We start from the raw sequence: 8,837 nt of genomic DNA on the forward strand, positions 1-8,837 counted from the left end.
GTATGCTCCACGACGGAGTTTTCAATTTGAGCCACATGCAAACATTAGTAGGAGAAATTCTGCACAAAGAAATGGATAGTGGCACAAAATAAAGACTGACAGTTTGAGTTTGCACTAGGAAGGAGAGAAATTGAAACAGGGATTTCCTTTCCACAAATGCTGAGGTTGTGAAATCATTACCATCCTTACATCTCACTTAGTAGAAATGGGCTACCGGATACATCTGAAGGCATTTTGAACTGTTTCATTCAAAGAAAGGTGTTCCAGAGTGTACCAGTATTGTTCTTGAAAACAATGCCTTGGTACAGGACATTCCTTTCTTTATGATTTCCTACTTTTTTATACCAAGAAACAGTGAACAAGATTAAAACATAATCAATACTTTAAAAACCAGCAATGATCATGCAGAAGCAATAAAAACCCCAAATCAAAGCAGAGCAAATAACCCAAATCTAACCCCCACCCCAGGGCTCCCAAGTACGTACCTTGATTCAGCAGGGGATATGTAGTTCTTCACGGGACCATTCCCATGGGGAAAACACAGGCGCTGCACTATTCCGTCACCCAAATGTGATGTAGGCACGTAGCCGGGCGGCGCTCTAGCAATGCGGCTGGAAACTCGATGATACCATTGAGTTTCCAGCTCCATTACCAGAGTGTCACCCAGTTACGTGCCTATGACACGTCTGGGCGATGGAATAGTGCAGTGCCTGTGTTACAAGCAACAATCTTCCGGTGGGGAAGCATGGCTCAGTGGAAGGACACCAGAAGGTCACAGGTTCAATCCCCAGCATCTCCAATTAAAGGGACCAGGCTGTAGGTGATGTGAAAGGCCTTTCTCTACCTGAGACCCTGGAGAGCCACTGACAGTCTGAGAAGGCCGTACTGACCCTGATCGAACAATGGACTGATTCAGTATAAGGCAGCTTCATATGTGTTCATCAATGAGATCAAAGAGCCATGGATCTCCAGTCCAGTATAATCAAGCATCAATCAATGAAGATATTAGGTAGCGTGATATGAATGACCTCCATCTGAAACCATGGAGAATTACTGCCAGTCTGATAGACCAATGGTGTGACTCAGTATAAAGCATCTTCATGTATTCATGTGAAATCAAACAGCCATAAACTTTCAGTCCTATTTGATTGAGCAACAATCAATGAAATCAAAAAGCCACGGACCTCAGGTCCAGTATAATCAAGCCTCAGTCAATTCACAGTGCAGTCCTAAGCAGGGGTACAGTCTTCTCATTTTTTGAGATCGAGAAGATGAAATTCTTTGTTTGGGATTGGTATAGGCAGGTTTTGAAACAAGTATAAAAATCGGTCTTTATATGCAAGTGGCACCGCATCTCAGCTTTAGGCAGACGAATCTGGGGAGGATGGAGGGGGGTATGGCTCTGAGACAGTGCTGCAAGACTGCCCAGGCCAAAGTATTTCTGACCATCTAATCCCAGATGTTTTTGAACATTCAAAAGGAAGTGAACATTTTTTGAATATGCTGAGAGCCAGTTTGGTGTAGTGGTTAAGAGCATGGACTAATCTGGGAGAACCGGGTTTGATTCCCCACTCCTCCACATGCAGCTTCTGGTGTGACCTTGGGTGAGTCATAAGTTCTTTCAAAGCTGTTCTCTCTAGGACAGCTCTCAAAAGAGCTCTCTCAGCCCCACCTGCCTCACAGGGTATCTGTTGTGGGGAGGGGAAGGGAAAGGGATTGTAAGCCTTTGGATAGTGAAGGGCAGGGTATACATCCAATCTCCTCCTTCTCCTTCTCCTTCTCCTTCTCCTTCTCCTTCTCCTTCTCCTTCTCCTTCTCCTTCTCCTCCTCTTCCTCTTCTTCTTCTTCCTCCTCCTCCTCTTCTTCTTCCACTCTGGGATGCCTTCAAGTAGTGAAGGGCAGGGTATAAATCCAATCTCTTCTCTCTCTCTTCTCTCTTCTGATCAGAATTTGCAACCAAACTGCAATCTGACCAGAGGTTCTTCTCAGTGCAGTCCTAAACAGAATTATCCCTTTCACTGTGGACGATGGACTTCTTTAGGATTGCCCTGCAGGCATCCTGTGTTTGACTGTTCTCCCATTCCAGGTTCCAGAGGCTACATCTGGCTGTTGGTGTCATTTGTCTTTCCCTGTTACTGCTTCTCATTCCTTTTATGACATATGAGGTGAAAACCCAAGCAAGCATGTAAAGACCATCACTGAGATTAATAAATGCTGCAAGCAATACAATGCCTGGCAATAGGGTTATTTCTTGGTGCAATTCCCAGTCTTGTCTTTTACATATAGAATTGAGAGATAAAAATCAAAATTCAATAGGCATACAGTAAAGGAGATATATTGAACACCCGTTTTGTTACTATTCATATGGTTTTCTATTTGCTTTCTTTTCCGAGTTTAATCTTCTTTACATTATTGGACTTTCAATCATCTGTGACTCTGGTTTTGAAGCTGGAAGGGGTTTTTTTCCCCCAAAACCCCATTATTTTTCAGTTTATGTTCCTTTCTGCTGTTCCCCCAATAAGCTTTTTTTCCTCCAGAACTAAAATGGAAAGGGGGGGGGAGGCCCATTTCCATGAACATAAGAATGATTATGAATACACTACACTGTGCAACCTGGAATTTTCGATACGGAGCTTTACCAGATTTGAAAAAAGGCCAATCATACTATTTTTAGCATGCTGTGAGCCTCATTAAAATAATTAGATTGTTGCCATTTCATGAATGAAATGCAACAAGCATTATTATGCTTTTCACTCTCTTAATTGTTCTCATGATGTCGACTTGTTTCATTCAACGTTCAGCAGATTTTTGCTAACTGCTTTGAACCTGGGAAAAGTACAGAGATGTTTTTAATGAATTGACAGAGAAACTGAACATAGCAATTGTTATTTCTTCTAGAATACCCAGAGCGCACAAGGGGGTCTCTTCTCTAAAAGCCAAGATTAAGTGTGCCCATAAGGCTTTCACGTTGCTTAAGTCATTCAGAGGTTGCTTGCCATTGCCTTCCTCTATGTCCCAACCCTGGACCCTAATCTCCCATCCAAATACTAACCAGGGCCGACCCTGCTAAGCCTCCAAAATCTGATGAGATCAGGCTAGCCTGAAGCTGAGGTCCATCAGTGGTTATTAGCCACAAGGTATAGATAGGAACTCTCAGTCTGGGGCAAGTGATGCTCTGTCTTCTTGGTGCTTGGGGGGCACAACAGTGGGAGGGCTTCTAGTGTCCTGACCCCACTGCTGGACCTCCTGATGGCATCTGGTACTTTTGGCCACTGTGTGGCAGAATGTTGGACTGGACGGGCCACTGGCCTGATCCAACATTGGCTTCTTGTTAAATAGTGGGTTCCATGGGTGAGTATGCTCAAGTATAGTGATCAGCTCAACTTTATTTGTGATTTCAGTAAGAGCAAGACAAGATCCCAGAGCCTCAGCTCTGTTAAATAGCATGCAATTGCCACACCCAAACACACCCCACTCCCAGTGATAGGCTATTTACATAACATTACTACTTGATTGGTTTATTCCAGAGTCCTGGTAGGCTATTGTTCTTGTGCTCCAAGCTCAGCCAGTCTCTGGCGTGACATACCTGGAATGATTCAGTCCCAATACTTAACACTACTCTTACGTTCTTATTTTCTTAGCCTGGACTATCCAGGTCAGGGCAAGAAGTCCTTATGCCCATGGATACACTGCATCACTGTCAGACTCTTGTGCAAACTTCAGCCTCAACAACACTCTCTTTTCAGTGATTTCTTTATTGAGATACAGAGATGCTGCAAGCTAAGACATTCTGTTGAAACAAGCTAAGACATTCTGTTGAAACTAGGACTGTTGAAACAAGCACCAACCCAAAAGTTATCCCCCCTTCAAACAGCCCCCCCTCCAAAGCTCGGCCAATCACGTATTCCATTCAGCCCACCTAAATGAGTGCACTTTCACACACACATACCTGTGAACCTACTTTTATTTATCTCCGACAGTTTGGCCAGCACAGACAGACTCCAAGGCCAGTTAGTCTCTTTCCACCGCACGGGAGGCACCCTTAGAAAAAGAGTTACTAAGTGACAGAGCGAAGCAGACACACACACACACACACACTCACAGCTCTCTCCCCCCCCCCTTACATCCCACTTGGAGAACTACAAGGGCACACAGATCCATCCCAGAGAAACAAAAGATATGGCAAACGAGGACTGACAACCACACCCAACCCCTTTGAACATTACCACGTTCCTTGGGAGTTTTCATTTATTTATTTATTTGCAAAATCTACACCCCTCCTTTCTGTCTTTACAAGGGCCACCAAGACAGCTTACAATTTAAAGCATACATGATAATGTTACCGTATAAAACCATTAAAATCAACCCCCCAAAACGTGCATCATTAAAACAATGGGTACAAGAGCTAAGAACCATTAAAATGAGACATGGGGTTAGGAAGGAGAGATCTTTGAGGGAATGCCAAGTGAAAGAAGGAAGTCTTCACCTGCTGGTGGAAGTCAGCAACAGACAGGGACAGAGGTGTCTCTCTGGGGAGAGAGTTCCAGAGTTGACCGGAACATGGCTGTTTCTTTCCAAACAGGTATTCCATGCAATCAGCAATGATCTAGCAACTCATGGAACCAATCAGATTCAGAACACCATCGTGCCGATGACATGAAGCCAGCTCAGGAAGGGCCCTGCTTCCTCTCCACCATTGTGAATCTGAAACCATTTTTGCCACTATTTACAACCCCTGCCCAGGTCTCAAAAAGGAGGCAGCTGAGAAAAGCTTTGCAGAAAAACTACCTTTAAGTGTTGGTTCAGTTCTAATGGAAGCTTCTCCAATACTCTTACAGCTGTGCTTAGGGTTGCCAGGTCCGGGTTGGAAAATACCTGGAGATTTTGGGGGCGGAACCTGAGGAGGGTGGGGTTTGGGGAGGGGAAGGACTTCAATAAGGCATAATGCCATGGAGTCCACCTTCCAAAGCAGCCATTTTCTCCAGGTGTCACCTGGAGATAGGATTGCCAGGTCCCCTGTGGGGGCAGGGAAGCCCCCGCTCGATGGGTCTGTTCCCTGGCGGCTCAGATTGGGCTGCCGGGAAAGAACCCCACCCCCAAAGTGCCAGGATCACGTGGGGGAGAACTCCACCCCCAAAGTGCCAGGATCACGGAGATGTGCCGGAGGTGATGTCATCGCGCCGGGAACGTTTTGGGGGGACGTTCTATTATTCAAGGGAAAACTCTGTGGTTTCCCCCCCCGAATGATAGTGGTCCTGCCCCCAATGTGCCCGACTCGATGATGTCACTTCTGGGTGACATCATTGCGGCGCGCATGCAAAGCGCTCACGCCGAAGAACTCCCGGAGAGGGCCAGGACTCCCCCCGCTGCAGCCAAGGTAGGACTTGGCAACCCTACCTGGAGATCAGTTTTAATGGAGGGAGATCTCCAGCCACCACCTGGAGGTTGGAAACCCTAGCTGTGCTTCCTTCAAACTTGCATGAGCTTCCGATCCATTCTTTCTCCTTTGCTCCCCTAATGCCTGAACACCCACAATTCCAGCTGAAAGGTGATTCCCCCCAAGCCAAGGCCAGAGTCAACAGGGCAGAAGGTCCAAATGTTGTTCCAACAAGGCCCAAAGATGGACTTAAGTTCTCCTGCAAGGAGGTGGAGATGCAGGTGTGCCTCTTCAGGAACAGGTGAATGGCTCTTAAAGGCACCATGCCTGGTTATGGCTGCAAATGCTCCGATAGAGTTGGGATGATTCTTGCCCTTGTGGAGCTTGAGTGGTCAGTTGGGGAGGCACTTTGGAGGCTGCAGCCAGCTCCGGGGCATGGGGTTCTGATTCTAAGGAGGTTTCCCTGAGCCCCCAGGGTACCAGTCTCACCTTCCACACCACAGATTGATGGTGTTGGGCCAATACTCCAGGTGGGAAGGAAGGTGAGGCACACTGTTTTTCTCGTATCCGATGAAGGGAGCTTGGACTCCAAAGCATAAGCATCACCCTGGAAATCTTGTTGATCTCGAAGGTGCTACTGGACTCGAATCTTGCTCTTCTACTGCAGACCAACATGGCTCGGAGTGCTTTGTTGTTGTTGTTCAGTCGCACAGTCGAGTCCTCAGGGTACCAGTCTCACCTTCCACACCACTGATTGGTGGTGTTGGGAGTGGGGCCAATACTCCAGGTGGGAAGGAAGGTGAGGCACACTGTTCTTCTCGTATCCGATGAAGGGAGCTTGGACTCCAAAGCATAAGCATCACCCTGGAAATCTTGTTGATCTCGAAGGTGCTACTGGACTCGAATCTTGCTCTTCTACTGCAGACCAACATGGCTCGGAGTGCTTTGTTGTTGTTGTTCAGTCGCACAGTCGAGTCCGACTCTTTGCGACCCCATGGACCAGCTCCCGCCAGGCCTTCCGGTCTTCCGCCATCCTCTGACGCTTGCTCTATTTCATGTTTGTTGCATCTATGACACTGTCTAACCATCTCATCCTTTGCCGTCCCCGTCTTCTTTGACCTTCAGTCTTTCCCAGCATCAGGGTCTTCTCCAGTGAGTGCTCCCTTCTCATTGGGTGGCCAAAGTATTTGAGCTTCAGTTTCATTATCTGGCCTTCCAGGGAACAGTCAGGGTTGATTTCTTTTAGGATTGGCTGATTTGATCTTCTTGCAGTCCAAGGGACTCTCAAGAGTCTTCTCCAGCACCATAGTTCATAGCTACCCACCTGAAACTAGAGTTGCCAATCACCAGGTGGAGCCTGGAGATCTCTCAGAGTTACAACTGATCTCCAGACAACAGAGATCAATTCCCCTGGAGAAACTGCCTGCTAAGGAGCATGGAGTGGATGGCATTACGCCCTGCTGATGTCCCTCTCCTCCCTAAACTCTGCCCTTCCCCAGGTTCTACCACCAAATCTCCAGGAATTTCCTAACCTGGACCTGGCAACCCTATCTGAAACTGTTCTTCTTTCAGTCATTCTCCACCACGGATAGGACTGAGTGAGGTCTCAGGGATTATTTAATGGAAGGGCTTTTCAGAATCCGGAATATGCCATTCCAGCTAGACACGAATCAAAAACCCCTCTAGATGTAGTCAAGGCCTCTGATAAGCTACAGTGGGCACTATTAACTACAGTGGGGAGAAGTCTTCAATTTATGAAAGAGTAAAAGCAATTGAATACCAGCAGAGTGAATGAATGTCTGTCATCTGGACAGTCTCCTTGCAAGAGACACGGGACTCTGAAATATTAAATTGTCACCTAAGAGACCCATCAAAGAGACACGGACAGTCTTGGATGGGAGTGAACGAAGGCATCCACTTCTGACAAAAAAATGAGGAGGAGGAGAAAAACCAAAGGCATGGAAAGCAAAAGGACAAGGGAGGGACAAAGAAACAGAAGACGACGACTTACTCGAATTGAGGCAGGCAATAGATGAAGCATGGAAAGAAAAAGGACAAGGAAGGGACAAAGAAACAGAAGATGACTTACTCGAATTGAGGCAGGCAATAGATTGTACAGTCAAAAAATGGGTTTTCTTTCGTTTTCTCACTGTTTGTTTTTGCTTCTTTTTTGGGGAAGAGATGATTAGGCCTGTAGCAGAATAGTCCCCATGATTTTGAACCACATTGCTCAAAGAAAACAACAACAACTGTGCAATTGAGTAGGTGCCATATTTGTAACACAGAGAAAGAGATGTTGCTGTGTGCAGGGAGAGACCCTTTGAAGGCAAAAAGGAAATAAGAAATAAGTTCAGAAAAACAGAATTTATAAACACACCCTGGTGCATCGCGAACCAAAAGATAACTTTTGGTGTCTTTAATTCAAGCAAAGCTTCTGTTCCAGAAAATAACCCCTATTATTTATATTGATCTTATTTTATTCTATTTATAAGATGCCCAAGTGCTTTTTAAAGCAAAAGATGGGATATAAATATTATAATGACACCCGTGCTCTTTAGTATACACACGAAATTGGGAATTCTGGAGCTGGGAGCAACAACACTCAGATACATATTTCTAGGTCTGCCTCCGCACATCTTCAGATATTGTGCTTATTGTAGTGCTATAGCACTAATTCATCACACAGGATTATCTGGCATGGAGAAGCCAATCCAGTGGCGAAATAATGTTATAGCATAGTAATAGTATCATATCCAACTATGCGCATGTGCAGCCCTTTTCTAAATCCAGCACCAAACTGTCTTGAACTAGATCTTGAGACTATGATCAAATGGATGATGGTAAATAGACTGATCACATGACGGGCTGTGGCTCAGTGGTAGAGCATCTTCTTGGCATGCAGAAGGTCCCAGGTTTGATCCCTGATATATCCAGCTAAAGGATCAGGTGGCAGTTGATGTGAAAGACCCAGGACAGACAATACTAACCTTGATGGTTTGATGCAGTATAAGGGTGGCTTCGGGTGTTTCTGTGTTCACAAACTGGCCTTCTACAGAATCAGAGCAATGATCTATCAAAGTTGGTACTTTCTACTGAGGGGAGGGGATGTGGCTCAATGGGAGAGCCTCTGCTTTGCATGCAGAAGGTCCCAGGCTCAGTCCCTGGCATTGTTACCCAAACTGGACCCAAAGAAGGGGAAATGAGCTTTAAAAGGGGTTCCAGAAAGGAATAATGTGAGACCTTTGTAGCCTCTGTATACCAAGGTGGATCTCAGTAGTGGTATCCCAAGACAACTTTATGAAGAAAAAGACTGAGGGAGTGATTGTAAAGACAAACAAATAGCTTTATTGTATACAAAATGAAATAAAAAGAATAGAAATGTAAAGAATCTACAGTAGGCACCTGAGAACTAATTCCCTAAGGAACCACATGCACATGCACACACACACACACAAACTAA

Source organism: Gekko japonicus, unplaced genomic scaffold, assembly GCF_001447785.1.
Source record: "Gekko japonicus isolate JY-2015 unplaced genomic scaffold, Gekko_japonicus_V1.1 scaffold1026, whole genome shotgun sequence".
In the NCBI taxonomy this organism is placed as follows: Eukaryota; Metazoa; Chordata; class Lepidosauria; order Squamata; family Gekkonidae; genus Gekko; species Gekko japonicus.